This window comes from Podarcis gaigeae (genome assembly GCF_964106915.1).
Source record: "Podarcis gaigeae genome assembly, chromosome: 15".
NCBI classification, from domain to species: domain Eukaryota; kingdom Metazoa; phylum Chordata; class Lepidosauria; order Squamata; family Lacertidae; genus Podarcis; species Podarcis gaigeae.
The window spans coordinates 22,015,557-22,023,870 of record NC_139692.1 but is presented as its reverse complement, the minus strand read 5'-3'; the positions used below and the strand labels follow the sequence as shown (position 1 = coordinate 22,023,870).

General features: G+C 44.2%; 1 long non-coding RNA gene across 1 annotated transcript; it reads right to left on the bottom strand.

Moving 5' to 3' along the window:
- Nucleotides 1-2,253: 2,253 nt before the first annotated feature.
- LOC310832433 lies at nucleotides 2,254-7,295 on the bottom strand. Its single transcript, XR_014558299.1, has 3 exons — nucleotides 7,173-7,295; nucleotides 5,484-5,662; nucleotides 2,254-2,351 (listed from the first exon to the last, which is right to left on the bottom strand). It is a non-coding gene; the product is annotated as an uncharacterized lncRNA (long non-coding RNA).
- Between the last annotated feature and the right edge of the window lie 1,019 nt (nucleotides 7,296-8,314).

Here is an 8,314-nt window from a genome sequence, read left to right as displayed (position 1 = left end):
TACCATGAAGGAGATCAGTGCAAGCATTTACACTTTGGAACTCCTTGCCTGTCAGGGAACTGCCATCGGCTCAGGGACGAGAGGGGAAAAGCCAGATGGATTGCAGAGAGCCCCCAAAGATCGTAGAAAGCAGCTCCTCCTCGGCAGGGGAGAGTAACCACGCCTCCAGTGGAGAGGAGCTGCAGGGCTCGGAGGAGGTGAGGCAGTGCCAGGACACCTTGCCTGAGCAAAGCGGGGAGGAGAAAGGTCCTCCATTACCCACGCCATCCCTGCGCAGTAGGCTTCCACACAGAGAGGGGAAGCACAGACTGGGCATCAAGAAACTACTCTGCTGGGGAAGGTTTAAGGACCGCCCGCTCACAGATTCTGCCAGTGAATGAGCGAGCCACAGAATAGTGGCACTCTGCATGGTGAAGGTTTTTTGGCACCAATAACAAGGCTTTACAGCCAACCAGGGAGGCATTTGCCTGATTGCTCTCGAGTAACCCCCTGATAACCTTACATTGTGTATTGACATCAGGCAGGTGCCTCTGCTGTACTCTTTTCAGCACCTACTTCAAACATTTTTGTTTAGGCAAGCCTATCCAGACATGTAAAATGCTGGCACATGTTTTAATCACTTTTAGATTACTGTTAGGTTCAGTGTTTCTAAATACCTGCTTTAACTGTCTTCCTTAATACATTTAATGTTCCTGTTCCTGTTGTTTTGTAAACAGAGGTTTTATTATAATCAAGTGATATATAAATGTTATGAAATTATTATTATTATTAAAATTGTAAGCACACTTACTGAAGAATAAGAGCCAATGAGCACAGTGGGATTTACACCTGAGTAAACATGCTTAGGATAGCGCATGTGAATCAGTGGGTCGGCTAGTCCAGGTTAGACTTGGACTTCTAACATCCTTAGCCCTGAACTTCATACTCCTGACACTCACACAGAATGTTCATTTTGTACCAAGGTGTCTGTGCTGAAGAGGAAATGGAAAGCATCTGTTAGCCCGGCTAAAACGAATGACAGTTTGTCACCACTGTGGTCACCTAGCTTAACATTTCACTCCCCTAAACAATCTGTTAGGTGCTTCATCAGTTGAGCACATTAAAATCCAAGCTGCTGATTTCACTTGTTCTCCATCTGGCCTGATGCCACTTTGACACTTCAGCAAGGAAGGGAAGGGAAAGGAAGACACTTTCTCTAAGAAGTTATCAGAAGCACAAACCTTGGGCTCTTTCTTCACACTGAAGGTATGAATGAGTCTAAGATAAGAACAAAGGGAAGAAGGGGACCACAGGTTACCTTGGAAGGAACCCAGGGAGACATCTCATCACCTGTTAGGATATTTCCGTTCCACCTTAAAAGGGAGCAGGCTTTGTGAGTCACAGAGTCTGCGTATTTCCTGTTCACAGGATGTTTCTGTTGTGTCTATGCTTTCATTTTCTCTCTGTGCCTGAGCATACCGAAGCAGGCAGTCATGTTTTTTCTTTGTTCTGACCAACGCTGAATAAACTTCTCAATAATGCTCTCCTGTGTGCAACTTTCACTGTACGAATTCTGCTGATAGAGCGTGCATCAATTCTGGAATGTGGCAAGCTATTTTCTGGAGCTCGTGTCGCAAATTGCTGATACTGTATCTACGGGAGATCGATGGATTGTCCGGAGGTGACGTGGGGGCCATGATGGGCCATATCTCCCTGGCAGTATCCCAACATATAACCAAATGTGGTGGTGATGGCAGGACTTATGGTTTCCCAAATTCCCAAAGCCTGAATCACAAACGTCAAATTAATCATTGGCTAATCTGCATGTCTATTTTTTCCAATCGCAATAAATTCTTGATGGTTTCTCATGAAGATGCATCCCCTTTTCAACCAACTTTCAACTTTCCTTTCAAAAAGGTTTGCCTGTGAATTCACCTTACCTGCTCTTGTGTTCACCTGCCATGGCTTTCATTTTCCTGCCTTGACACCATCACCTGGTCAAATGCGGTCAAATTCTAATAGCATTGCAATATCATCCTGTGTTCCCTGGCTGGAGTCCCTAGGTGGGACGGCTTATCTGGAAGCTTTTATCTCCCCATCAGTTGTACAAATCTGATTGGTTACACAATTTCACAGCTTAAGCTCATTTATCACATGGTCCCTTACTAATTGATATCCCCCCCTTAACTAAGGAGAAGAAAACCACAGCAGCAATGAAGTGAGGAGGTGAGTGAATATACTTACAATTTATTTATTTTTTTAAGGAAATACGTCTATCCTCCTGACATTACTGCTCTTGATTTGAGAGTAGAGATGGGGGATAAATTCTTTTCAGCTCACATTTAATGGCGCACTTACTCTACCTGAACTTTCTGAAACAATACACAAACAGAAACATAGCCATCCATTTAAATCCACTCTTCTCTAAATTTTGTAATGCAGTTCTCCATTGCTGCCTCCTGTGGGAGTGAGTTCCACAGTTGGACTATATGCTACAAGAACTGAATTTAAGATTGAAAAACGGAGAAACTAAGAGAAACTGAAATGGGCAGGTTTGCCCTCCCCCCCCCAACAGCTGAGATTCAAAACGGTCAAATGTTCAGAGCATGACCTAATAGGTTTGCCTCCAGCCCCTGAAGAGAAGAGAGCAGAAACACTGGCATCGAGGAACCTCTGCAGAGTGCTGCAGTCCCATCCATCTCTGACAAAAGCAGGTATCTTAGGCACTAAACAGTTTGCTGCTAGGTGTTTTCCCTCTACTGATTGATAGCACTTTCCAGAGGGTTATTAAGCGCACCGGACTCTAGCACTTTGGGGTGATCTATGGGCCGGTAATGGTTTTAAAGTATTTGGAACTCAAGCCGTGGATTATAAGAAAAGAATAAAAATTGAAGCAGTCACTCAAAGCCGTGCCATCTGTCAAAACTTGTGTGCTCACGTACGGCGGAGCAACAGAGGCAGGGGCAGCTGGCTGGCTCAATGCATCATTTCTCTTAAAAATGAAGATGCTTCTATTTGTTTCCACAAGCCACAGCTGTTCCCAGCAATTCAGGACAAGGTGACCAGGGTCTCATTCTTGAAAGGGTATAGAGAGGGAGAGAGAAGGTGGGTTGGGCAAGAGGTAATAGGGAAGATCAAAAGAGATAGAAACATCTGCCTGGGAGGCCTTTGGGGGATGCATTAAATTGGCACCGAGCGGTGGTTTTTGCCCACACTTGGGCATGGCATGTACTTTCCTGGAGAAGGCCTCTCATTTCTCATTCTGTCACAGTGCAATATGCTCCCCAGGAAGCAGTCAACGCCTTCCTCTCCTCCAGTAAATGAGCAATCCGCTGTGTCCATCACCCACACTGACAGATCTCCTGTGCTGCCCTCAATGGTGCATTCCTTAATGGAATGTTTCCCACCCACCCCATCATGATCAGCTCAGTCACTCTCCAAGCTGAAAGTAGCCTGTGCCTTTAGGAGGCTGATGCAGCTCCAGGCAATCATCCTGGGAATGGCAAATCTTGAGCAGCAGGCAAGCAGAATAAACCTTCCCAGAGCAGGACCCTGGAAATGGAGTGAATGCTTTTAAGAGAAGGGCATTTCCACTCCCTAGGAGAGAAGTGATGGGAGACATTGGGACCACCTCCTAGAAAACCTCCCCCACCTACTCCAGATCCTCAGATCACCAGAAGTGGTCCCTGCTTTGTGTCTCCATGTTTATAGAAGTGTGTGTCTGTGGGACAGAAGGTGAGAGCTTTTAGATCAGGCATGTCCAAAGTCCATTTCGGGGGTCTAATCCGGCCCGCTGGTCAATTTAATCCAGCCCCCGTGGCAGTATATGTCCTGGGGTAAAATCCTGAAAAAAGCTAAACAACTTTAGTTGGCCCTCACACATGTTCACTTCAACAAATCTGGCCCTCTTTGAAAAAAGTTTGGGCACCCCTGTTTTAGTTACTGGGTCTCATCAGTGGTGCTGATGCAGCCACCCTAAGGAAGCACATCTGGAGGGCTACTCTATGATAAATAAAGAACTACTTTCTTAGAAAATTCTGAGGGGGGACCCTGAGGGTGAAGCTGACCCCTTGTGGTGTTTTTGTGGACTGTCTTGCTGTTTGAATGTTTTGGTAGCTCATTGGGGCTTATGTTGGTTCTTGGATGCTGCATGATTTTGCATTTTGAGAGCTAGAAATGCTGGGTTTGACCTTTAGTGCTCTAAATCAGGAATGAGGGACATCTTTCTAGCCAAAAGAGCTGCATTAGTGGAAAGACTTTTGGGACTATTTCCCAGCAGTGGTTGAGGCCTGACATGCACCCAACCATGCCCCTTTAGCCCATAAACATAATTACACTCACACACAAAGGGATACACTTAAGACTCAGGGACATACACTTAACTGTAATTGGTTGCACACACAACAGCATGCACACAGAGAGAGGGGGAGAGAGAGGAGAGAGAGAGAGAGAGAGAGAGAGAGAGAGAGAGAGAGAGGTACACCCTTAACACAGAGAGATATGTACACAGTTGCACACAGAAAACATACTAGGCAAATACACACTTTTATATAATAATAATAATTAAAAAAAACCACACAAAAGAGGGTGCAATCACTTTAATGCTTCCCGGCTCATTATTAAGATCTGAAATCAAAAGGCTAGATGGCTGACTCCCTATGTGAGAGGGGGAAGCTTTTGATAATGGAAATGATGCAGCAAAACGATCAATTCATTTTAATCTGAATCAGGAACACAGTGGGTAGTGGGGGCAGGAGAAAGGTTAAAACCACTCTACACCTACTGATAGGGTTCAGGAGAAATGGGTGGAGCCTGTAACCGTGCGCTGATTTTCCTCTAATTCAGGATTCTAGTCTCTCTTTTTTCCTACATGCTTTCAGAATTCTGTCCTATGGGTGACCCTCAACCACTCTTTCCCACACAGAAATATCTTGCTGGAAGAACATGGTCGAGCAGCAGGGAGGAAAGTAGTTCAAGCCAGAGGAGAAAGTTTTACCTCCATACAACAGGCTACTTTTTACACACACTCACATACCTCTCCCTCTGTCCTGCATCCAGCCAAGCAAAAAAGGCATTGCAACAGGATGTCACAATTCCAACCACGAAAAAAATGCTCAGGGCGCAATGCAGGGCCATCTGGAGGTCTAGCCTGGGGAGAGTTCTGGAGAGCTACAAACACCCCCTGGGCCTCAGGTCCCCCACCCCATGTTTTCCCTTTTTTCTTTATAGATGTGATCCTCCCCCCATTTTAAAAAAGTAAAATCCATTCCCCACCCTCTCCCCCTTTAGTCACACCAAATCTGCACACTGCTAACCCCGGCTATCAATTCAAATGCCTGCCAGCTAATTTGAGCTGGAAGCATTTGCTGGAGACCAATTTTTTCTCCAATTTGTTTCAGCTGTAATACAAGGGCCTCTCAACCTCTCGTCTCTCTTTCAAACCTGTAAATAGCTAAATAAACAAGAAACCCCCAAGCTACTGCCTTGATGGAGAAAATAAATACCAAGCAGGTCTAAGACGTCTCCCGGAGGAAGCAAGCTCTTAAGGGATGAGAAGGAAGAATCCTAATCGACGGAGAAGTCGTTGAGGTCTCTCTCTCTTTCTCCAGAACGGCAGAGTGTTTTGATGAGAACCAGCGGCCTCGCATGATGAAAGCTGACAGCTACTGCTGTTGGACAGTGTCTGAAAACGTGAGTGATAATCAAGGTGTCATTTAAAGTCTCCTGTATTGTTCTGATTGGTGCCAGAAACCAACAAACAGCAGAATGCCCTGCGATAGTGGGGGGCACATGCAAAGCTATCACAGCTCTGATTGCAAAAAAAGAATGCTGGGGCAATTGGCAGAAATATAGCTGACCTGGAAGAACACGTCAGAAATTCCCTCTGTGATGCTTTCTCTTTGTACTCAGGGTTTTAAAAAATGGCTTATTACAATTTGCTAACCAGTGGGGATGTGGCAGAAATTCAATTTGGTTCTCATTTACAGGCAAGCCTACTTAAACTGCACATTTTAAGCAATGTGAGATCAAAAATGCAGCAACACTTCAAAAAAATAAATAAATCACACATCTCTGAATTTTGCAATTAAGTTCTCCAGTCAAGTAATGTGTACAAAAATGCATGTACTGGGTAAAGTGTGCATAAAAATGCATATATTGGTGAGAATAACAAACAAAATGCATCATTTCAACAGAAAATCCTTTTGGGGGGAATTATTGGACAATATTGCATGCAAATATGGGTGTATTAGGAAAAATTCACACTAGAATACTGACTAATTTACAAGTTCAAGCTGAATTTAAGATTAGAAAAATTAAGAAAAGAAGAGAGATTGCGAGAAACCGAAATCGTCAGATTCACCTATGCACACTAACTGGCAAATGTTTCAAAATTTCAACCAGGAAGAGTTTTCCAGTTGCATCTTTTTATTATTATTATTTTTCATTTAGTTTAGCCTGCTTCTTTATCTCAACATTTGTCAGCTGCCTGACTTCCAGGGCTAGGTGACCCGCATTTAGGGGGGAAAGCAACCAAGAGAATTCATCAAATCGTAACATAAAATCACAATCTAAATGCTAAAACATCCCAGAGTATTAACCCAGCAGCAGCCGAAAACAATACCAAAATGCTACATGTATTAAAATTCAGCAGCTAAATTTCAGGATTTAAAAACAGCAGCAGTTTAAATATAGAGTGCTAGCATATTAATTAAAATATCTGAAGCAGAAAAGCCTTTAAGGTCTGCTTAAAAACTGACAGAGGATGGGTAAGGCATGCCTGCTCATAGAGGAAGTTCTGTCGACATGGGGTCAGCATGGTACCCTCTAGACATTACAGACTCCTATCATCCCCAGCCAGCATAGCCAATGGTCAGGGATGATGGGAGTTATAGTCCTCAAGATCCAGAGGTGACTATGTTGGCCACACTTGCACAATAGTGGACTCCAACTCCCATCATCCCTGATTTTTGGCCATGCTGGGTATGATGGAAGTTACAGTTTTGATTACCTTTTTAATTACTATCCAGTGTTATATTGAAAATGTTGGTGATTACGCCAGCACTGCTTCCAGCATGCTGGTTGTTTCAAACAGCTGGAGAAGAAACCACCCAAGCACACTCACACTTTGCAGTATCTGCCTGATCCCTAGCAGATTGGTTTATGTCTAGGGAAAAAATAACAACAACACTCACCATCTTTCTCCTTGACCCGCTTGGCCATGCCTGTGGGACATTCTTCTGAGTCAGTTAAAAAAATGTCTTGGGAATATTCATCATGATGACATGCGCCTTTCCCAGGGACTCCAGGAGAACCAGCCAATCCATCTTCCATGCGCTGTCCTGCAGGCCAGGGGTCTGGGTGTATATCATAAAATGAGTGGAGGAGCAGCAACTCACCTTGATTTATCACCTTAACTCGAGGAAAGAGAGGGAGAGGGAATGCTAAGCAATCTCTATAAGGCTGGCGTTTGGAGAGCCACAGGGAGCCTTCCGTCAGATTGATCGATCCGACTGTATCTTCTGCCCCAGATGGAACCAAATTGATGTCTCTTTTGACTCTGAGTTGCTCCCTTTGATTGTTACCTCCTTAGCCCTCTATCCAGGTTCCCCTTTCTTTCTCTTTCTCTCAATCGCCTCTCTACCTGATCCTCTCTTCCATAGAAAGCTCTAGCTCCTCCAGAGCAAAAATGAGCCATAAAATATTTAATGGCACTGCAAAGTGGTTTGATGTGAAACAGAAGTAGTCAGAGAGAGCATTCCTTGCCCTGATGAAGAGCTGCTTAGAGAATAGGGAAAGCAGGTGCTGGTGTGCTTGAGAGTGGTACTAAATTACCCAAAGGTGCCAGCCCAGGCAGTGTCAATAAGCACTAAATTGCAACCCCAAATGAGTTTTGCGCCTACCACTATCTATCTTAAACACTTATGTGGCCTTAGGACCATGCAGTCTCTAAACACTGTGCTGCCTGGAGAGAATTTATCCTTTCAACATCCCAAGGAGGTAGGGAAGGACAACCAGTCAATATCAGTGGACTGTACTAGAATATGGCAACATCAAGTCTGTGATGAGTGTTTCTTTGGCTGGACCAGATTCTAAAGGGGTGTCAAAGTTTTTGAATTTTGCAGCGCTCTTCATTAAGAATAATGAAAATATAGCTTGTTAGGCTTTTTAAGAATCACCACACACATGCAAACCTTCTAAAATGATTTTTTCTTACTAACCCATAATTTAAGATCAGAAAAGGAGGTTTCTCTCCCCATTCCACTGCCAGGGAAGGTTCATTGGTTGGTGACATGGGATAGAGTCTTCTCTGTGGTGGCTCCTCATTTTGGAACAC